The sequence below is a fragment of the Ochotona curzoniae genome, unplaced genomic scaffold (assembly GCF_017591425.1).
Source record: "Ochotona curzoniae isolate NIBS_2020 unplaced genomic scaffold, NIBS_Ocur_1.0 contig_883, whole genome shotgun sequence".
Lineage (NCBI taxonomy): Eukaryota > Metazoa > Chordata > Mammalia > Lagomorpha > Ochotonidae > Ochotona > Ochotona curzoniae.
This window is the reverse complement of record NW_024466599.1, coordinates 43,305,178-43,329,133: the sequence shown is the minus strand read 5'-3', so window position 1 is coordinate 43,329,133 and position 23,956 is coordinate 43,305,178. Positions and strand designations below refer to the sequence as shown.

The 23,956-nt window shown below is 45.7% G+C and overlaps 1 long non-coding RNA gene across 1 annotated transcript in view; it reads right to left on the bottom strand.

Moving 5' to 3' along the window:
- LOC121165011 overlaps positions 1 to 20,193 on the bottom strand; it is a 53,067-nt gene extending 32,874 nt beyond the window's left edge. The window contains exons 1-2 of the long non-coding RNA XR_005885186.1: positions 20,118 to 20,193; positions 18,034 to 18,145 (exon numbers count right to left, since the gene is read on the bottom strand). This is a non-coding gene — a long non-coding RNA (uncharacterized LOC121165011). The remainder of the gene's footprint in view (positions 1 to 18,033; positions 18,146 to 20,117) is intronic.
- Positions 20,194 to 23,956: the final 3,763 nt, after the last annotated feature.

The window sequence follows — 23,956 nt, the reverse complement described above, 5'->3', positions numbered from 1 at the left end:
CATACTGTGCTATTCTTCTTGTGGCAAGGGCAAACAAATCTATATTGACTGAAAGGAGATCTGTGGTAGCCTGGGGAACAGGTGAGGGCCCAAGACGGTGGGATTACAGAAAGGGATGAGGGAATTGTTGGCTATCTTCAAAACCCTGATTCGATGGTGATTTCTCTGGTGATACATAAGTAAAAACTTACCAAATTGTACACTTCAAATATATGCTATTTTCTGTACATGCAATTTTCTGTACATAAATGGCACTGAGATAAAGCTCTTAAAAACAGTGTATCTTCAGAGCCCGGCATGATAGCCTTAGTGGCTAAAATCCTCATTTTGGGTGCACCAGGATTCCATACGGGTGCCAATTAGTGTCCTGGCTGCTCCACTTCCATACAGCTCCCTGACTATGGTCTAAGAAAGCAGTCGGGGATTGCCTTAGGCCTTAGAACCCTGCATCCACATGAGAGAGCTGGAAAAAGCTCTTAGCTTCTGGCTTCAGATCAGCTCAGCTCTGGCTGTTGCAGCCACTTAGGGAGTGAACCAGTAGATGGAAAATCTTTCTCTGTGTGTCTCTTTCTATATATGTGCTTTTCAAATAAAAAAATAGAATAAATCTTTTAAAAAGTAGTATATCTTCAACTTCTTAAATTTTTTTCTTAGGTATAACTTAGAAAATGCTTGTTTTTCTCTCTTAACCAAATCCTGTTTTTAAAAAAAGGTGGGTGGGGGCCCGGCGCGGTGGCGCAAGCGGTTAGGTCCTCGCCTAGCACGCCCGGGATCCCATATGGGCGCCGGTTCTAATCCCGGCAGCCCCGCTTCCCTTCCAGCTCCCTGCCTGTGGCCTGGGAAAGCAGTCGAGGACGGCCCAAAGCCTTGGGACCCTGCACCCGCGTGGGAGACCCGGAAGAGGCTCCTGGCTTCGGATCGGCATAGTATCGACCCGTTGCGGCTCACTTGGGGAGTGAATCATCGGACGGAAGATCTTCCTCTCTGTCTCTCCTCTCTGTATATCCGCCTTTCCAATAAAAAATAATAAAAATAAATCTTTAAAAAAAAAAAAAAAAGGTGGGTGGGAGGGAGTCCACAGCCACTATGATACCACAGCAATCAGGGAAAGTATAAAGGAGTAGAAGTAGCTAATTTCCTAACTGATAATGATTAAAAATTTTGCAGATTTTATGAAAACTTGTGCCCATTCGAACACGCAGCTAGGGCTCCTCTCAGGGCTATAGAAGAGGCATGTAGAAGCAGGGGACTGATACGAGATGGAAGCAAGTTTTAGGGGAGGCTGGGGAGAAGGGAGGAAGGGGGAAGATATGAATCCTGCAGAAGAGTGGACTTCCCAGCTGTGTGGATCCAGCTGTAATTTGGATTTTAAGCTGTGTGGCCTGGCTGTAAGACCACAAAGTGGTGAAGGCTAAGGACATATCAGTTACACAAGGAATGGGCCAAATTCTGAACATCACATGGTACCATCCTCTGGAGCATGTAAATCATCAGCTGACATGCAGACGCTTGGTTGTTCAGGAGATGAAGCTGGCAGCTTTGCCAAGAAGTACTGGACAAGACAGGCAGATACTGCTACTGCGACGCCACTGCTCCTGTTTGCAGATCTGTGACTTGAAGCAGATAATATCATCCCTGGGTGTTAGTCTCAACATCAGTAAAATGAGAGTAGCAAGAATTGCCTGTATGTGTGTCTAGGTGTATGTGTGTGGTTGGGAGGGGGGGGATTGTTACTCAAATCTTCCCTGGGGAATCATACTAAGCCTCTGAAACCTGGCTGATCCCTTGCATTATCTAAAGTCTGTTTAGCAGTTGAAAGAGAAATCGCAAAGTGAAGAAAAAAGAGGCAGGTAGGGGAGCTGCCAGTGTATTCTGCTTACTCTGGAGCAGAACTCAGGGAACCTGGGTAACCAGAGATCTGTTTGTCTGGGGTGCCTCTAAATAATTGCCCTTAAGTACTCCCTCAAAAGAAAGCTGCATTTATTTCAAGTAAGGAAGATACTGAGAAAGCACAGTGCCCAAAGAAAATGCCTCCCCTGAAAGCAGTTTGCCAAGGGTTTTCTAGCAAGGGTTAGGGAGGTGTCTAGGATATGGGAAAGCAGAAGGAGACCCCTTCCTGCCCAAGCAACAGTCATCTTCAGGCACTGTGTGTTCAGAAACCTCAGCCTAGTCTCTGGCAGCTCGACCTGCTCTTGTTTCTGGAGGTCTGACCAGTCCTGAATGCAGTGTATCAAGAGGGAAGATTCTAAAATATCCTCTGAAACACAAGCTCTGTGAGTGAACTGTCTTGACTTCTCTGCCTTGCCACTTTTGCCTCAATGCTACTCTCACGGCTACAAGGAGTCCTGATGCTCTCACATCATTTGCCTCAAGGTTAATCTTCTGTCTTGAAACCTTCTCATTTTTTCAAGTTTTAAAAATCATTTGTGAGGTACTCCTTTCATGGCAGGCACAGATATACTTATTTTACTCAGCCTCCTCAGTGTAGTAGAATCACCTAGGAGGTTTTTAAAATACAGCAACCTAGGACCAACTGGAATCAAGTCTCTAGAGGTTGGCCTTAAGTAGTCTTTAAACAAAAATAACTTACTTTATTTTTAAAAATATTGAAAGCGTGACAGACACAGAGACACCAAGAGAGAAATAGAGGTAGAAGTAGAGATACACAGATCAATCTTTCCATCTGCGGGTTCAATCTGCCAAGCACCTACAATAGCCAAATTTGGACCAGGCCCAAGCCAAGATACAGGAACTCCATCCTGGTCTCCAGTATGGGTAGCAAGCATCCAAGTTCTTGGGCTTCAACCACTGCCTTCCCAAGGAGCTGCATCTGCAGTAGAGCAGCCAGGTCTCAAACAAGCACAATATGGGATGCCAGCATTACAAGCATTGGCTTGGCTTAACCCTGTGCCACAACTGATGCCAGCACTAGAAAAGTAAATAAAGTTATGCACAGACTTAAACAACTCCCTATCTGTGCAGACAATGAACATCTTAATTTCTAGTCAGGGTTCTTTTTTCCCACAGAAATGAAAAACTTTAAGCAGAGACTAGTAACATGCACAAACAGGAATCTAATTTAGTAGTAAAGGAATAAACATACATTCATCTATGAGTACAGTCCACCCTACACAGAGAATGCCTATCATGAGTGGGCATGAGTGAACAGAAAAAAAGAATGATGAGAACGGTGCCTCTGAGCGCAACTGAGGGTAAAAAGAGACTTCTCCCCCATTCTCCATCCTTTATATATATGATAGGGGTGGGCACCCTTACAAGAAAAACAAATGGGTGCGGTTTGAACATGTGCGCTGATGCTGGATGCCGAAGACACATCCAGGGAAGTTGGGTGTATCAAGTCCATAAAGAAATAAACATTACAGAGATAAAAAGAATTCCAGCTCACCTAGAGTTTTACTATCTGTGTAGTTACACCATATCACTGAGAGAAATCAAAAGAAACAGGCCTTAGTTGTTCAAACAGTGCTTGAATTGATTGTTTCCCTTTAAAAGTTCTTAGAGTCACCCAGTTAAATAATCTTTTGTGAATATCCTAAATTGCATTTCCTACCTTGATCATGGGTAGGTAATCAGCTACTAAAGTAGAAAAAACTAAATGGGATGGAGAAAGGATATGTTTTCCCTTTCATTCCAACTGATCTATCAGCACTTCTTCCATTATCAAATAAAACAAAGCAAGCTCTTACAAGAGAGGTAAAAAAGATTACTTCAGAATGATTGGGAGCATCACAGTGGGACAAAAACAGGTGGGATTACAGCAGGGCAATAATCAACCTCATCCAACCCTTCATTTTCTCCAACCTTCAAACCATAACTCAATATTCTAATGACAATAGAACAGGGACACAATTTGGACTTACAATAAGAACTGTTATACGGATGAACATTTTCATTGACAATATCATAAGGATAAAAAAGAAAACTTTAAGAGAAACTAAGAGGAAACATTAGATGTGAGCTATGTACTCTAAAGAGTGTGCCTGGTGGTCATCTTGTTTTGAAAACAACTGCTTTCTGTTTGTACAACACTATTTTCATTGGATCTTTACCACATTCTTTAGGGTAACAGAAAGATAATACAGAAAAAGCAACTGAAGCACAGAAAGGGGCTGTGGTTAGCCCCAGGTAAGATCAAGCTGGGTTTCCACAGCATGTCATCTTTACATTGATACACTGAGGGTTCTCTGTTATACCACCACTTGTGCTTATACAGCAGGCTCCCACACAGGGCTAGAAATCCTTAAGAGCTGGGGTTCTGCCTGTGACCTGTCCCTGGGAGCCTGGCCCAGTACCAGCAATGATATGGCCACTCCAGAGATCTTTTTTTTTTTTTTAAGATTTCTTTCATTTTTATTGGAAAGTCAGATATACAGAGAGCAAGAGATACAAATACCTTCCATCCACTGATTCACTCCCTGAGCGGCTTCAATGGCCAGAGCTGAGTCAATTCGAACCCAGAAGCCTCTTCTGGGTCTCCCACATGGGTGCAGGGTCCCAAAGTGTTGGTCTGTCCTCAACTGCTTTCCCAGGCCACAAGCAGGGAGCTAGATGGGAAGCAGGACCACCAGGATTAGAACTGGCAGCCATATGGGATCCGGCACGTGCAAGGCAAGGACTTTAGCCACTAGGCTACCGTGCTAAGCCCATGAGATCCCTCTGCTTTTTTTTTTTTTTTTAACAGTTTTGTCAAAGTATAAATGACTGTTATAGAAAGAGAAAAAAAAATATATATATATAAGAAATATGTGCTGATCTCTGCTTCTGGTTCCAGACTTAAGGCTGCTAAATTCTTTGTAGACAGGGAGCCTCTGACTCTAGTCCCTGACACAGTTCCTAACCCCTTGGAATATCTCAGTAATAAGAGCATCTTCTAATGAGGTCATTCTTGCAAGGTTCCAAGAGAGCCTCAGGATGACTGACCAAGCCTGACTGCCAAGAGAATCAGCCATGTGATTAGAGGATTGGAACTTTCATCCCTACCTCATGACCTCTGGGAAAGGGAGAAGGGCAGAGTTGAGCCGATCCCTAATGGCTGGTGACAAAATCACTTCCAGACTGTTAAACATGTGCAAGTGCCCAAAACCAGGGCAGCTGGAGAGAGCATGGGAGCTCAATGCTTCTGCCCCATGACTTGCCATTACTTTTTTTTTTAAGCTCACAAGTTTTTATTCGCTGGCCAGTGCCAATTGGTGGTCTGTCCCATTCCACCACACATGGAAGAGGGGAACAGCTGTCATTGTTTTTTCATTCAGCTGTTCATTTGCACCCTGCATCAGAAAAGTTATTAATGTAATCACCTAGTAAATGAGCGTTTCTGATTTCTGTGATCTGTCCAAGCTAAACAGGCAAATCCAACAAAGGGATTAGAAGATTTATGAATCAGAAATAGAAGTGACAGGAGCAGTACCGTGGCATAGTAGGTTAAGCTTCCACCTGTACCACCAGCATCCCATTAGGATGTGGTTTGAGTCCCAGCTGTTCCACTTCTGATCCAGCTCCCTGCTAATAGCCTGGGAAAACAATAAAAAATGGCTCAAACCTTTCGAATCCTGCACTCATGCGGGAGACTCAGGAGAAGCTCCTGACTTTGGATTGCCTCAGCTCCAGCCACTGGGGCCATCTGGGCAGTGAACCTGTGGACAGAAGATTTTTGTCTCTCCTCTCTGTCTTTGTCTCTCCTTGTCTCTCCTTTCTCCTCTCCTCTCTGCCTTTCAAATAAAAACATATTTTTCTAAAAAAAGAGATTTATTTTATTTTTATTGCAAAGAGATATACAGAGAGGAGGAGAGACAGAGAGGAAGATCTTCCGTCCTATGATTCTCTCCCCAAGTGACCACAATGGCCAGTGCTGCACCAATCCGAACCCAGGAGCAAGGAACCTCCTCCAGGTCTCCCACACAGGTGCAGGGACCCAAGGCTTTGGGCTGTTCTCGACTGCTTTCCCAGGCTACAAGCAGGGAGCTGGATGGGAACTAGAGCTGCCGGAATTAGAACCAGCGCCCATATGGGATCCCGGGCACATTCTAGGCGAGGACTTTAGCTACTAGGCTACCGCACCAGGCCCAAAATACATCTTAAAAAAAAAAAAAGAAAGAAATAGAAGTGACAACTTATGACTTGAATTTCCATCGCCTAAATTTAGGTGTTACCTTATGGAACCAAGCCCTTATTTAACTCCAGGCAAGAGATGTTAGAATAGAACTGAATTCTTGATACTCTGTTGGTATCTACTGAAGAATCGCTTGAAGTATGGGGAAAATCCCCCACCCTTCCGGGTCACAAATGAATTACTGTGTTGCGTGCAGGAGAAGTAGGAAAAGTGTTTTTTTCCCTTATCAGTTTCAGGGACATGCAATAAAGTGCATATAATTAATGTAAAATTTGCTAAGTTTAACGTGTACATATTCAATAAACCAACACCACAATCAAGATATTAAACATATGAAACATGTCCATCACTCTCCAGAATTTCCATAAACATTTGTAAATGAACAAAAATCAAACTTTCAGACTCATGGACTAGTTCTGCTCTCCTTGTCCTTGGACAGAGTCTATGCTTTGGTATGATTTTTTTTGCTTCTGTTTTTTTGTTTTCTGTCCCTGTTGTCTAAACCTGGGATGAACTCCCTAACTGAAGATGAGATAGTTTATCTATAGGAGCTCCATTCATATATTGTGCACTGTTGGGCTCCATGCAGTAGATGTGGGGGGGCACAAAGGTGTGAAGAGTATTGTTCCATTGCAGTCAGGGCCGCAAGGAACTTCCCGCTGTTTGGCAGGGCCTGCCCGGCGGACGTCTCTACAACCACCTTCTTTTTGCATGAACATCGGACCACCCTGCAGAAGAATTCCAATCCATCCAGGCATTGTTTGCTACTGTGAGGTTGGCCTTTCACTGATGTGAGCTTGGAAGTTAATGCAAATAATAACATCTTGCAAAAGGGCCTTCTATTATTCCTACTGTCTTGGCTGTCCCCATTGACCTTATGCTAATCAAGGGACCTATATTTTGGCTTTCATTCTTTCCTCATTCTTTAGGTTCCCCTTTTCTTTGTGATACAAGATTGAGTTGTAGGATAAGAATTATAGCAGGAACTTCTATTGTTTTTAGGTAAAACAAATGGCAGCATTATCCTTAGAAACACCCACTTGACCATGATGTAAAAAGTCTGAGCCAGAGTTTGACTTTTTCTGTAAAAATAAAGCGGACAGCTTTCCTGCACTGTCCATTATGATCATGAAATCCTAGTGGTCCATCTTTCTTTACTCTTTGTGCCTCATCCACACACCCTTCGCGAGTTCCGGACTCAGCTGGAGCTGGACTCCAGCAGTGCACACTATGCATGGACTCTGCCTCATGGGAATGGAACTATGCAGCCAGCACTCTGGTGGAATTCCCAGTCTACCAGACACTATGCCCTCGTGGTACTTTTGTAACTCTGAGACACACTCGGGCTTGTTGCATCTTCATAATAATTTGCCTTTCGGCTTTCTGCTCACCAGCTTTAGTATATGTGCTGCCGAAGCAAGCACTCTGCTCACCAGCTTTAAAGCTGCATTTAAAGTGTACGCGAAGCAATACACTTGTCACTTCTCATCAACTTCTTTTTGTTTAGCACCTGGGCTCCTAAACCAGACTGCTGGGGTTCAAATTCCAACTCCATCACTGCATTTTGGACTTTGGGCAGTTTGCCCAATTGAAAGTAAATTTTTGGTGTATGTTGCATATTGCCAGCTTTAAATGAATATATATCTAAGGCCTAGCACAATAGCTCAATTAGTTAATCTTTCACTTTCAAGTACCAGGGTCCCATATGGGCACCAGATCATGTCCCAGATGCTTCACTTCTATTCCAGCTTCCTTCTTGTGGCCTGGGAATGCAGAAGAGGATGGCCCAATGCCTTGGGAACCTGTATCCACTGGGAGTCTCAGAAAAAGCTCCTGGCTTCAGATCACCTTAGTTCCAGCTGTTGTGGATATTCAGGGAGTGAACCAGTGGATAGAAGATTGTTTCGCTTTCTCTCTGTAAGTCTGACTTCCCAATAAAAATAAACAAATCAGCTACGGCAGCAAGGTGAAGTGGCCAGGATGGAAGTTCCACAGGATGGCCAGGGGCCTCCAGAAGCCTCAGCAGCCCCAGAACGAACCTCCAATGTCCAGGAATTCCTCAGACCTGTCAGGGCCCGAGCACTCTGAACCCTTGAGGTTCCCCCAGGGTCCTCAGGACCCACTGCACCCCTGGGGTCTCTATGGCTTCTGGGCACCACAGGGCAGCCAGGACTAACACCTTACAGCCCTAGAATTCTCCATTCCTCTAAGACCTCCAACTTGACTGAGGCCTCTTGCATATCCTGACGACCTCAAATGGTCAGCATAGCCAAAATCCCATCAATCCTAGGCTGAAAGATGCCCTCAGGACCCCCAGGACCTAGGAAGTCTGAGGGTCATGATTCCTGGGCTACCTGCAGGCAAGAGCAGCCAAAGTTAAGATTTCCCAGGCCCTCGCAGGCACCACAGCACCAGTGGTGTCCAAGTGCCAAGAATGCAAGAAACTACTGGCCGAGCTCTACCTGGATGGATACCAACTACAGATGTGGTACAGCAACCGCCGGATGTGCCAGGGTGCTGCGGGCACCCCTGCCCCTGACTCCCTTGTGTAGGAGGACCCACCGTCAGAGGCTCTAGCGAGGCCCAGAAGTTTGCCCTGGATGCCCAGTCCCCTCAGTGCCCCCCAGCTCTGCTCCAGGTTCCAATTTGCACCCCAGGTGGGTAGAAGGGTAAGGTCCCATGCCAGCATGGTACCAGAAAACCAAGTAAGTAAGGGGGATGAGACCAAGTGGTTTGGAGGAGGGAAGCTGGAGGAACTTTCTGGGTCAGACTAATGCACCCATCCATGTGGGAGACCTGAGCTGGGCTGGTTAACATCGACCAACAACAACCATCACCCACTGGCACACACTAAAGCTAGGGCTGGGGACTAACTGACAGGGCTATTTCACAGTACCTGCCATTGAGTGTTGGAGATCAGTAAAATTAGGCTGGGCCATGACACTAATCAATATGCAAGAAAACCAGGTCTAGGGGCAGATTCTGTGGTGGATATGTGGGTTCACTCCTGTGGAACTACAATATCCACTGGTTTGCTCAAGAGCTGGGGGTGGTGAGAAACTGAGCTACACATGACCATAAAACCTCCGCAACACACCTGGGTACTGGGGTTGGGATCAGGCCAGGCTGGTCCAGGCTGTAGCACCCATAGGCACACCCAGGAAGAGTGTGGGTAGGCCAGGTTACAACATCCACCATCACACACAAAAGCCAAGACAAAGGGGGTCAGACTATGTCAAGTAAGGATCTAGCACCCACTGGCACACATGAGATAAAGGTCTGGGAGTGAGCTTGGTGGGAGAACTTGGAGAATTCCCCTTATGGGAGAATTGGGGAATTCCCTTGGTGGGCTATGGCTGCCACTGGTGAGCATGTGATTCAGCCCTAGGGGTTGGTCAGGCTGGGCAAGGCTGCCTCACTTGTCAGCTAGTGTGTGGATAGGTTTTGGAAAGGGCAAATCAGGCAAGGCCAGGCCAAACATTAGCACACTGGCATGTGCAGGAGTCAGGATGTGGTGTGGGCCATGCTGGGCTAGGCTATCACACCTACCAGTTTGCATGAAAGCCAGGGATTAGGGCAGTCTGGGCAGGGCTAGGCTGCAGCACCCACCAAAAATAGCTGGAACTGGCAGAGGGCTGGGCCATGCCAGGCTCCAGCATCTGTTGACAAAGGCTATGCTAGGCTGGGTCAAAACAGCTACTGGCATGCACAAGATCTGTGGCTGGGAGCAGGCCTGGTCAGGGAGCTAAGGGATTGTCCTGGCTGGGTCATGGCATCCATTGGTGAGTGTGAGAGCCAGAAAAGGAACAGTGAACTGGGTTGGACATGACTGCACTGCCCCTTGGCATAGGTGTGGACTGGGTCTGGAGTGTGGCAGACTGCATCCAGTGGTACTCATGAGAGCCAGAGTGGGAATGGGACAGGCTAGGCTAGGTCTTGGCACCTGCTGAACCATGTAGAGCTGGGTCTAGGGGTGGTCCAGACAGGGTTGGGTTGTAGCACCCAACAGTAAGAGTCAGAATGGGTGTGGGCTGGTTGAGCAAGACCACTGTTCCTGCCAGGACAGGAGGTAGACTAAGTCAGGTTGGGCCTAGTACCCACCTGTGTGTGTGAGATCTGCCAATGGGAGGTAAACTGATAAAGAAAATTGGGAAACTCCTCTGTCAAGATGTAGTCCCTGCAAAGAGAAACAGTCCAGACCAGGTCATGTTATAGTGCCCAATGGAACACATGTGGGTCAGGTCTGGGTGCAGGCCAGGCTGGGTCAATTTATAATACCCACTGGCAGATCTGAGAACCAGGACAAGGTGCAGAACAGGTCAGGTGTGGGTCACAACACCAGCTAGATCACATCAGGCCCAGGGCTGTTGGCTTGCTGGGATTGGCTAGGCTATAGCACCCACCAGCATGATCTGCAATTGGGGGCAGGCCGGGCCAGGCCAGGCTGCAGCACCTACCAGCAAAAGCCAAGGTAAGATCAGCCATGTCAGAAAGTGACCTCATCAGCACACATAAGACAAGGGGGAAAGGGGCTAGCCCGGTAGGAAGGCAGTACCTGTAGTGGGCAGTGAGTCAGGGGCTCCCCTGCTAGGTCACCACTCCCACTGGTGAGCATGACAGCTGGGATTGGGGGCAGGCCAGGCTACAATACCCACTGGCCAACATTTGAACTGGGTTAAGAAGACCAGACTAGGCTTAGCGACCATATCCACTGATACATGCATGAACCACAGCATCAACTGGCAAGTACTGGGAATGGGACCAAGTCTGAGCAAGGAACCACCTGGAAAGTGCAAAATTCAGGACTGGCAGAGGGCACAGTAGAGAAACTGTGGGCACCCCTATGATAGGCTACAGCTACCACTAGTGAGCATTAGAACCAGGGCTAGGGGCAGGCCTAGCTGGACAGGCAGTAGTACACGCCAGCATAAGCATAGGCTGGATAGTGGAGTCAGTTAGGCTGAGCTAGGTTGCAACACTCATTGGTTTGTACAAAAGTCTAAAGGGATTCTATACGGGTGCTGGCTCTCCAGCGGCACCACTCTCCATCCAGCTTTCTGCTTGTGGCTGGAAAACCAGTAGATGATGGCCCAGAGCCTTGGAACCCTGTACCTGCGTAGGAAACTGAGAGGAGGATCCTGGCACCTGGCTTTGGATCAGCTCAGCCCTGACCGCTGCGGCCACTTGGGATGGAAAATCGTTCTATCTCTCCTCCTCTCTGTATATATTTTTAAAACTGATGACTTTTCAATAAAAATAAATATATTTTTTTAAAAAGTCAAATGGGGGCCCGGCACAGTAGTCTAGTGACTAAAGTCCTCACCTTGCACACCAGGATCCCATATGGGTTCTGATTCTAATCCTGGTGGCCCCACTTCCCATCCAATTTCCTGTTTGTTTGTAGCCTGGGAAAGCAGTTGAGGATGACCCAAAGCCTTGGAACCCTGCACCCACATGGGAGACCCAGAATGGCTCTGGGGTCCTAGCTTCAAATCAAGCTCAGCTCTGGCCATTGTGACCACTTAGGGAGTGAATCAATAGATGGAAGATCTTCTTCTCTGTCTCTCCTCTGTATATCTGGATTTCCAATTTAAAGAAATACATTTTTTAAAAAGTCAAATGGGATGTGGGACAGACCGTACGAGTCCTCTGCACACACCAACATGCCCAGGAACCAGGGCTAGGATGGGCCTGGTAGAGGTTACTGGGGGGTCACTCCAACTAGGCTAAAGTTCCTGCTGACGTATGTGAGGGCCCAATGTGTGTGTGAGCAGGGACGAGCTGGGCTACATCATTCAGCAGTTTTCGTAAGAGCTGGGGCTGGAAACAGTACTGACCCAACAACTGTAACCACCAGTGTGTGTGTGTAGGCTGAGGTGGGTGATGGACGTAGCTGGAACCCATACTGACTGACACACACACACAGGTCAGTAAGGTCTGGTTGAGGTTTCTTTGGGGTCCCCCCCCGCCTCAACTGGATTGCTGGACTCAGAACTCCAACCACAGGGAAAATCACAGATTCTGTGGTCTGACATGTAGTGCATGTGTCAGAACTCAGCCTCCTCAGTTACTGAAGATGGTGCAGTGAATAGCATGCCAGAGGCACATGAGGGATATGGCAGTTGATTGGGACCTGCAGAGGACATCTAATACCACAGCAGAGGATGGAGGCCAGAACAAATTGGACAGCTCTCCCAACCAGGCTTTGACAGCAAGTATCTGGGCAAATGGAGACTCTAAGATGGACTATGTCAGCCAGTGGACTTTGGAAGGATTTCCTCATCCTTGGAGCAATGAAATCAACAGCGTTTCAAAACCACTGAAACCGGGCCCGGCGCGGTGGCGCAAGTGGTTAAGTCCTCGCCTTGCACGCCCGGGATCCCATATGGGCGCCGGTTCTAATCCCGGCAGCCCCGCTTCCCTTCCAGCTCCCTGCCTGTGGCCTGGGAAAGCAGTCGAGGACGGCCCAAAGCTTTGGGAACCTGCACCCGTGTGGGAGACCCAGAAGAGGCTCCTGGCTTCGGATCGGCATAGTATCGGCCCGTTGCGGCTCACTTGGGGAGTGAATCATCGGACGGAAGATCTTCCTCTCTGTCTCTCCTCTCTGTATATCCGCCTTTCCAATAAAAAATAATAAAAATAAATCTTTAAAAAAAAAAAAAAAAAAAAAAACACTGAAACCACTTGAGTGGTACCCTCAGAGCACGCTCCACATCAGAGAGCCTGGGATGATATCAGGTGACCGTCCGCCATTTTCAGGTTCTGATATGACTGGATGCTGGATGCAGCTTCTAGCCTTCTCTGTCCCCTTCCCACAGATGTAGGAAGAAGAAAAAGAAAAGCAGAAACAATGGTCTCGCCCACTTTCCCCTATTCCTTGACCCTTCCCACTCTTCTTGGTGGTTCACATGGACATGTAACCTTCTCAGCTATGTAAACTTCATTAAAAATAAAATTTAAAAAAAGAGTTCTTCACAGAGCCTCCATTGTACCTAGAAAAAGGACACTGACTCTTTGAAGCTCCCTCCCCTGACCAGATTTTCCCAAAGGGGGCAGGTGTTTGGTTCAATGTTTAAGTCCCAAGTAACCCATACTGGAGGTCCTGGGTACCAGGCTCATGCCTGCTCCTGATCCAGCTTCCTGCTATATATATCCTGAGAAGGAGTAGGTGGTGGCTGAAGTCCCTGCTACCCACATGAAAGATGCAGATTGACTTCTGGGATCCTGGTTGCTATGGCTGTTTGGGAAGTGAACCAACAGATGGAAGATCTCCTTCTCTCTCTGTCCTTGTTTCCGGCTTTGACTGTCTTTTTTTTTTTTTTAAGATTTATTTTTATTGCAAAGTCAGATACACAAAGAGGATGAGAGACAAAAAGGAAGATCTTTCGTCCAGTGAATTACTCCCCAAGTGACTGCAACAGCCAGAGCTGAGCCAATCCGAAGCCAGGAGCCAGGAACCTCCTCCAGGTCTCCCATGCAGGTGCAGGGTCCCACGGCTTTGGGCCATCCTCGACTGCTTTCCCAGGCCACAAGCAGGGAGCTGGATGGGAAGTGGAGCTGCCAGGATTAAAACTGGCACCCATATGGGATTCCAGTGCATTCAAGGAAAGGACTTAATCACTGTATCAGGGCACCAGGCCCCTGACTGTCTTTTAAGTAAAAGGAAAAATTAAAAAAAAACAACAACAACAAAAAAAAAGCCTTCCAAGATGTGTCTATAATCAATTTCCATTGTCTTTTCTAACTTCTAAATCCACTCCAATCAGATCTTCCTCTCACTGCTTCATCAAAACAGCAATGGCCAAAATTCTCAGTAACTTCTACACTGCCAAATCTGAAAGACAAATCTCTTATTTGGCTGCTATCTTTTGTAACACTTTCTTCACTTGCTACTTCCAAGTGAAGCCACCTGCTTTCTTGGTTCTGCTCATTCCTTCTTTGTTAAGTTTTTCCTCTATCTTACCGATATTGAAACTTGGAACAGCTGGGGATGATTCCACAGGCCTCTGCCCTAGCTGCACACATTCACTCCTTGGTGTTCTCCTACAGTCCGTGACTTTAAATACCACCTATAATCCACTACCTTTCCAAGCCCATATATCTAGCTGTCTTAGCCCATTTCTGCTTTTTTTTTTTCAAAAAGATTTATTTATTTTTATTGGAAAGTCAGATACAGAGAGGAGGAGAGACAGAGAGGAAGACCTTCCGTCCGATGGTTCACTCCCCAAGTGACCAACAACAGAAGGTGCTGCGCCAATCTGAAGCCATGAGCCAGGAGCCTCCTCTGGGTCTCCCACACGGGTGCAAGGTCCCAAAGCTTTGAGCTGTTCTCAACTGCTTTCCCAGGCCACAAGCAGGAAGCTGGATGGGAAGCAGGGCTGCCAGGATTAGAACCAGTGCCCATATGGGATCCCGGCGTGGTCAAGGTGAGGACTTTAACTACTAGGCTATCACACCGGGCCCCATTTCTGCTGTTTTAAAGGAAGCACCACATTTTGACACTGATACAGTCAAGACACTGAATATGTTCACAATTCTACCACCACAGGAACCCTCATACTGCACTTACAGTCATGTCCACTTTCCTCCAACTCCAATACCAGTAACCACTTCTCTATATTTATAGGTTTTATTGCAAAAATATTATCTAAGGGCCCAGCATGGTAGCCTAGTGGCTAAAGTCCTCGTCTTGCATGGGCTGGGATCCCATATGGGCGCAAGTTTGTGTCCCAGCAGCTCCACTTCCCATCCAACTCCCTGCTTGTGGCCTGGGAAAGCAGCTGAGGACAGCCCAAAGCCATGTGACCCTGCACTTATGCAGAAGACCTGGAAGAGGCGCCTGGCTCCTGGCTCCTGACTTTAGATCAGCTCAGCTCCAGCCATTGCAGTCACTTGGGGAGTGAATCAGTGGAAAGAAGATCTTCCTCTTTCTCTCCTTCTCTCTGTATATCTGACTTTCCAATAAAAATAAATAAATCTTTTAAATATATAATATGTAAATAAAATCATACAGAATACTTTCACTGTTGTCTTTTAAGTTTTATTTATTTGAAAAAACAGAAAGATCGTCCATCCAGTAACTCACTTTCCAAATACCACTGAAGCCCAGAACTAAATTAAGCCCAAACCAGGAGCCCAGAACTCAATCCAGATCTCCCGTGTAGTCAACAGGGACTCAAGCACTTGACCCACCACGTGCTGCCTCTGAGAGTGTGCATCATCAGGAAGCTGAATCAGAAGCAGAGGATGAACTCATATCCACATGCATATGAGATGTGGGTGTCTTAACTACCAGCACAAACCCATGCTCTGGGATTCCATTTTGCACACCATGTTTCAAGAATACAAGCACAAAGTATCTGCTGGATGAAGAAACTTTAAACTCTTTAACATGATCCTTAGGGCCTTCCATGAAGCATGTTTCTTTTTCAACCTCATCTATCAACTTCACAACGCACTAAACATCTTGGCATATGGCAAGATTGCCTATTCTGATTTTTTTTTCACATTTGCTGTTTAGAGTAGGGGTTCTTTAATACGAATCAGAATCATTTAGATGATTGCATTAATGACAACACAGATTACTGAGCTCTCACTTTCAGAATTTTGGATTCCGAAGGTCCAGGGCAGGGCCAGAGAATCTGCATTTCTGGTTAGCTCCCTGGTGATGTTGATGCTGCTGGTCACAAAATCATGTTTTGAAAATCATGACCTGAGAACACTGTATTACCTACCTCCCCCTCCCCTCGCCTGCCTGACTCCTGACCTTCCAGTTCTCCCTACATGCAGAACACGGTGTTCTGGGCATATTCTGCTTACCCTGTCACATCAACTATTACACAGCCCTGTAATGTTCTAAATGCCTCTCACCCACCCAGAGTGTATCCTAGGCACCAAGTGACACAGAAAAGGCACTCACTTTATGTGATGACTAAGTTCCTGAATTCTGACACTTGAAAACACTCAGCGGAAACAACACCAGGATAGTCATAGGAAATTTAGAAGGAATTGCTCCAAGTGTGTTAGAAATATAAAGATTTCTGCATGACAGATTAAAGAAAAACAATAATAAAGTTCTTAATGTGAAGATTTGCTAGAAAGTTACCATGTTGATTGCAATTCTTTTCACCCAAAACATCTCCCTGAAATAATGGCTGATTACTAAAGTCAAGAATCCAAGCTGACAAGCAACTTCACCCTCAAACTCTGGTTTTGCTTTCCCAGAGCATATTCTTTGTTTTCAGACAATTGCCTCTATCTGCAAGATTAGTGCAGTCAGGACTTCAAACTTCTTCAGAGGATCCCTAGAGCTATCAGATGTTGCCATCAGAAAGGACTTGCCTGCATCAGTCTACAGACCCTTCTAAACTTCAAAATCCTCAGTTCTGGGCCCGGCATGATGGCTCAGTGGATCCTCACCTTGCACTCACAAGGATCCCATATGGGAACCAGTTTGTATCCAGCTGCTCCACTTTGCAACCAGCTCCCTGCCTGTGGCCTGGGAAGCCAGTGGAGGATGGCCCAAGGCCTTGGGTCCCTGCACCTGCGTGGAAGACTCAGAGGAGGCTTCTGGTTCCTGACTTTGGATCAGTTCAGCTTGAGTCATTGCAGCATGTGGGAAGTGAACCAGCAAACAGAAGATCTTTTTACTGTATCTCCTTCTCTTTTTGGATCTAACTTTCCAATAAAAATAGATAAATCTTAAAAAAAAATCCTCAGTTCTTTAGAAACAGAGGACTGCCAGCAAACTCATTTGGCAGCAAAATCTTACCATAACAGATAGATGGCTCTCCTTAGCCTTTATTTATTCTCATTAGCATTAAAATTCATTTTGCATGAATATTAATATTTGATTACAAGATGTTACTCCAGTCCTATGCTCATGTAACAGAATAAATGGTGTTATGTTAGATCTTGTCCTAAAATCTCAACAATTCTGAGTTCTGCCATTTATTTGGTAGGAGAAAGGATAAAAGACTGTCTGCCTGTGTTGAGTGAAATACCTTTCTTAATTTCTTTTGTCCAGTTTATTCCAAATATTTATCTAAATTATACACTCCACTGCTTTATTATTTTGCTTCTGAAAATTTACCTCATTTATTTTCTCTATTTTAGTATCAGATAAATGTGTTGGAAACTTAATATTCCTATTCATGTATAACATTTTCTTTCTAGATCAGTTTATGGGAAATTCTGTATGTTGGGATTCTGTGGTTCATTTCCATCAGATGAATCACCGTCATCCTCATATGAATCATCATCAGAACAACTGAAATTATAGAACTGAAAAAATAAATCTGGCGGGAAATATTATTTTGGACTGCATTCAAAGACTAACGGCACGTTTACAAGCTACTGACAATTGGCAGTCTCAAAGAATCACAGTAGAATGTTTGAAGTTTAAGATGAAAAGGGAATAGAGACAAACAGGAATTACCATTGCAAAGAGCAAAAAAATATCTATTATTTTTAGATGCGAACAAAAAAATGCACACTATCTGTAAAGAAAATACTATTGAGAAGTTTTAAAATTGGGGGGAAGACAGCCATATGTTTTTAGATGGTATATCTGATTTCAATACAAAGAGAAGTCATTCAGGAGAGCTTAAACAAAAAGGGGTTTATTTGATGAAAAATGCTGGAGTTCCTTATCTCCAAGTAGAGACAGAGCAGTAGAGCCAAGGCGGAACCTGGAAAGGTCCAGTGCCCTGTGCAGCTGCTCCATGGGGTCACAGAGGAGTTAACTGCAATGTTCCAGGAAGAATCTAACTGGATTCGTCTGAACTGGTTTTAAACACAGCGTAAGGATGCATGTTGGGATCTGGGAAATGGTGGCGGCAAATCCACTAGTATATCCATTAAATATGAACAGATTCTACATTGTAATATTACAGAGTATTTACCTGTACAGGGCTGGAGCCAAAATATCTGGGTTTGACTTTTGACTTTGCCACTTTATTAAGTGCTTGATCTTGGACAATTTTTTTCAAGTTCTTTATCTTTCAGTCTCCTCACCTTAAAATGAGAATGATAACAAATCATTACATGGATTAAAGGAACAATAGAAATAAGTAGGCAGTAAAAGCTACATGTTTGTTACTTTCATAAATATGAAATGACAATTTCTCCTAAATCATTCTATAAGGTTAATAGGATCCCAGGCATCAGAGGAAGTTCAAATTTACTACGGGTAGAATAATGCATCTTTGCTGAGGAGGAAGGGCAATAAGGGCAGGAGCACTGGGACTGATAAGTTCTTGGTAATGTTAAAGGCTAGGGTGGATTTCAGAGGATCGTGTTTTTTAAACCTTCCTATACTGCAAAATTGTGTCAACTATAGTCTAACAAGACATTCTTAAAGAAAACTATTAGAAAGGAATTTCACCTCATCAGATGGAAGATCTGTCTCTCCTCCTCTCTGTATATCTGACTTTCCAATAAAAATAAATCTTAAAAACAAAACAGAGCAAGCATTTAGCTGGGCAGTTCAAGTGCCTCTGTCCCACAGCAGAGTTCTTGGATTTGATTCCCAGCTCCAGGGCCTGATCGATGCAGACCCCGCAGAGGCAGTTGTGATGGCTGAAGCAACCGGGTTCCTGCCACCCCTGGGAGAGAGCTGGACTGCCTTCCTTCCAGTCATTTCTTCCCACTGGGCTGTTCTGGGATCAAAGGCAGAGCACAAGCAGATGGGAAATCTGTCTCTTAAATACAATCGAAAATTTTAAGAAATAAGAGGAGAAAATACTTCAGAAGAAATCGGTATTTCCAACACATGAAAAGCAGGCAATGTGGCACAGTGTGTTGGACCACCACTTGGACTGCCTATCTCAGCTACTCCACACTGTTGATCCAGCTGCCTGCTAAGGTGCTTGGGCCCCTGGCACACATGTCGGAGTATGGGACAGAGTTCCTGACTCCTGACTCCAGTCTGGCATTTCCAGCACTCTGGAGTGAACTGGAGAACAAAAGATCTGTCACTTTCAAATGAATACACCATCGTTTCTTAAAACATCTCAAAAAAAAAAAAAGAAGTCTGATTAAAATAAAAACGAGTTAGCAACCCATAAAAGTAGGGCTAACAAATAAGCATATTAAGGATGTTCAGTTTTACGCTTAGTTAAAAAATACGAATTACAACAAGCTTCTCCTATTTTTGAAAGAGGTGATAAAGATAACAGAAATCTGACAATACCCAAATTAGCAGGGCAATGCAGACACCACTCTGCACTTGCACGTTCTGTTGCTGGCAAAGTACTAAACACATTTCTAAGAAGCCTGGTGACATCATTCACCATCTCTCAAACGTGCACTCCCCTTTGGTCCAGTCCCTACACTTCCATGAAGTCATGCTACAGCATTCACTAGAGGTGTACAGATTTTTGCATCACTACTTTCATGCTTGCAGACGTGACGACTGGAAATGCTTGTAGTCAAGCCATTCGGGATTTCACTGAACAAGTTATATAATGCCATTAAAAATTATTATGCAACTTGTTTTAATGTAGTTTAAACGTAGTTTAAAGAACAAGCTCATATTTTTCTCGTTAAGCAACAACACCTTTACACGTGTGAGCGTACGCTGAATTTATAGAGCAAGATTATCTCTGGTTTGTGAGACTGCTGTTACATCCGTTTGTGTACTACTTGACTATCATAATTCCTGCGGCAGGAGCAGGCATTAAAATAACAATAACAATAACAAAGGCAGTATTCTCGCCTCAGGAAGTACAAAGAGAACCGGGCTGGGGCCACCACGGCTCCGGAGGCGCAGCGGCGAGGGGAGGGCAGAGCGCCGGGCTGGAGCCGAACGCGCCTCGCCGCGCGGCCTTCTGGGAAACGCCTCCCCCTTCCTGTTGGAGACGCGTCCCGCCCCTGAGGCAGCCTCGCGACGTTTTTACTCTCACAGGAGCTGCGGGGAGGCCGACGCAGCACCTTCTCCCAAACCGCGAACCGCATTCTCCGCCGCTGCCCGCTCGCTCGCTCTCACCCAGGCGCCCCCGGCACGGAGAGCTTCTGAGGGGGACGACTGGCGGGAAGGCAGCGCGCGCGGGCTGCCGTATTCCGCGAGCGTATAGGCGAGGCACGCTCCGATTGGCCGGCAGCTCGGTGGGCGTGCGCGTGCGCACATGCGTCCTGGCGCCGGCGCGCTTCCGCCCTTTGCGGGTGCGTGGAGTGGGCGCAGTCTGGCAAGGGAAGCGCGCGGGAAGCTTGGGGCACGCGAGTGTGACATGTTTGCTCCAAGGGCAGAGACGGAGGAGAGAGGAGCGAGACAAAGGGAGGAAGTTCTGGTCAGCCGCTGCCAGCCCAGGGATGCGGAGGAGAGATCAGCTGGCTAGAAGTGCCTAGAAAGTTGAGACCTTCCGCATGACTTGCCATCCAGAGACTGATAGGAGATGCAGGAACCCACTTCCATCCTTCCTTTTGGGGGGTCACAGCTCCGGCTAATTGGAAATCAGGCCGACCCAAACTGTGTTTGGGCTGAGGTTGATGAAGTTTTAGAATGGTTAGCCTTAAAAATTAATGGTCGTTGGGTTTGAGTTGGCAAAAAAAAAGACACTGGGGAAGAAGTATTCCTGTTTTTTCTTAAATGATGTTAAATTACATATGTATATATAAAGGCAAATTTTAGGTCTTCCATCTGATAGTTCACTCCCCAAATGGCAGCAATGGCTGGGGCTGAGTGGATCTGAAGCCAGGAGCCAGGAGCTGCTTCTGGGTCTCCCACGTGGTGCAGTGTTCCATGGCTTTGGGCCATGCTCTGCTGCTTTCTGAGTCCATAAACAGGGAACCGGAAGGGGAGTAGAGCCACTGGGATACAAACCGGCACCCATAGGGGATGCCAAAGATGGAGACTTAACTTGCTATGCCACTGTTTGGGGTTCTCATGTTGAATCTGTTGTTTTGGGATATTGGGGACAATTTGTAGGTGGTGTAAATTCATCCTGTTCCCTTTGGCTAACCATATAACCTTATGATTAATCAGCATTGCTGTAGAAGTCCAGTGTTCTGGCTGCCAGAGAATGGGGCAAGAAACAAAGTATTGGGAAGGCAACACTTCCACTGGGCCTTCAAAACTGCCTAATACTTCCTGGCCAGAGAGTTCTAGACCAACTGACAGGGCTATTCAAAACAAAAGTTAAAGAGTATGTCTTCTTGGGCCCAGGGTGGTGGTCTAGCAGCTGAATGTGTCAGGATCCCATATGGGTGCCAGTTCTAATCCCGGCAGGCCTGCTTCCCATCCAGCTCCCTGCTTGTGGCCTGGGAAAGCAGTCGAGGATGGCCCAAAGCTGTGGGACCCTGCACCTGCATGGGAGACCTGGAGGAGGTTCCTGGCTCCTGGTTTCGGATCAGCACAGCACCAGCCATTGCAGTCACTTGGGGAGTGAATCATAGAACAGAAGATCTTCCTCTTTTTCTCTCCTCCTCTGTGTATATCTGGCTTTGCAATAATAAATCTTAAAAAAAAAAAAAGTATGTCATCTGAAGAGTTCTTCAAGCTGAAATACTTGTTTGGCTTAACACAAGTAATGTAACTGTTGCAGACTTCATGGTAAATTATATTGGCCACAACTTATTTTCATTTTTAAATTCTTGGACTTGTTGATACTAAAAAGTTTTTTCCTATTTTCCTCTCAGAATTTTGTTTTAAAAGAATTGAAAAATTACCCCCCCCCAAAAAAAGGTATATTTCAATGTGATTACATGCTACATATATTTCAAGTAAAAGTTCAAAAATGTTTAGGTATTTAGGCGTATTAGAAAATACCGATAGGGCCCAGCGCAATGGCCTAGTGACTAAATCCTTGCCTTGCAATTACCGGGATTCCATATGGGTGCCAGTTCATGTTCTGACTGCTCTACTTCCTTTGTAGCTCCCTGCTCATAGCCTGGGAAAGCAGTAGGCGACAGCCCAAGGCCTTGGGACCCTGCACCCACATGGGAGACTCGGAAGAAGCTCCTGCCTCCTGGCTTCAGATCAGCTCAGCTCCAGTCATTGTGACCACTTGGGAAGTGAACCAGTGGATGGACGATCTTTCTGTCTCTCTGTAAATCTGCCTTTCCAATAAAAAGAAATATTAAAGATTTATTTTTATTTCAAAGTCAGATATACAAAGAGGAGAGACAGAAAGGTCTTCCATCCGTTGATTCACTCCCCAAGTGACAGCAATGGCCGGTGTTGCACTGATCCGAAACCAGGAGCCAGGAGCTCCCACTCAGATGCAGGGTACCAAGACTTTCCTCAACTGCTTTTCCAGGCCACAAGCAGGGAGCTGGATGGGAAGTGGAGCATCTGGGATTAGAACCGGTGCCCATATGGGATCCCGGCGCGTTCAAGGCGAGGACTTTAGCTGCTAGGCCATCGTGCTGGGCCAAGAAAGATATATTAAAAAAGAAAGACAATACCAATAAACAGAACAACAGGAAGTCTTCATGAATGTCACTGTTCAGAGTTGACTTTTGGTTGTTTTTTTTCCTGTCATATGTTTGTCTTAGAAATGCAGAATATTGTCTATGGCCATACCATCCTGAAAACACCCGATTTCATCTAATCTTGGAAAAATGCAGAATATTTAAACATAGTCTAGAGGAACACCAACCTATGTCTTTTTGGCAGAGCCATGCCAGGCTTCTGCTTAGATATTTAGTATTGTTTGCTTTATTATGAAATGAATATGCATTATTTTCTAATTACAAAAACACCAAAGGTATTGAAATATGTTATGAATATATCTGTAACTTAAATATTTTAGAACTGCAGCAACAGTGACTTTAAAAGAATTCATTATTTTGAGAGTTAACGTAATACAAAGTGTTAGCCTGAGGAGAGCATAATGCTGGCCTACATGCTGAGCCTGCTGACCACCCCTTTGTGGAGTTACTAGCTTATCTCAAACCAGCACCCCGTGTCTGAACACACTCTGCCAAAGCTGAAGCCACTGCCTTATCTCCCGGTGCAGACCCTGACACCCGCTGCTTTACCTGTTGTCCCCACATCCAAGCGCTGCATACCTTACATGGCCATTGCCCTCACACAGTGACCACTGTGTGGAAGTGCTTCCAGGTTCTCCCACCAGGGACTGGTCCCTCAGGTTCTCTCTTGACACTAACCTCTTTGCCAAGAGCCTCTCAGTGTCTGCTTGCCTCCAAACCTAACACAAAGTAGGTTTTGATTTAACATGACAGATGAAATGTTTTCCTAGGAAAGCATGTTGAAATGAGAGATTGAAAACTAAAAGGAACTAAGGAATTGGGAATGCGGCATTAGTGGATGAGGGATGTTAGCATGTTCTTATTGGGAAGAAAGGGGATCTAAACTGAATGGAGAGGGGAGCGCCAACTAGAAACAATAGTTCAGAACACCAGAAAGGTTGTGAGGATGGGAGACACTTCATCAGCGGAGGGCATGGAAAGGAAACCAGAGATTTGAAACGCAATACACAGTAGACTTTATAGATTTCTGGGTCCAGGTCACTAAGCCTAGGCTAAGTAACCAAGAGAGAGAAGGCTTATTTGGTACAGAATTTGAACTAGAGACTCCATATTCAGAAACTCCAGGCACACAGATGAAGTCTGTATGAAATAACAAAGCAATCCCCTACCCCTTTTTCTATTGTTTGCTGTCAGAATGCTGACAGCCAAGTGTGTACACCAAGCAAAAGACTGTTTAGATAAAAGACCTTGTTTTCTTTCAAAGTTTTATTTATTTGAACATTAGAGAGGTCTTCCATCTGGGCAAGCTGAAGCCAGGAGTTTCTTCTGAGTCCCTGACATGGGTGGCGGGGACCCAAGCATCTTCCACTGCCTTCCCAGGCCACCAGCAGGGAG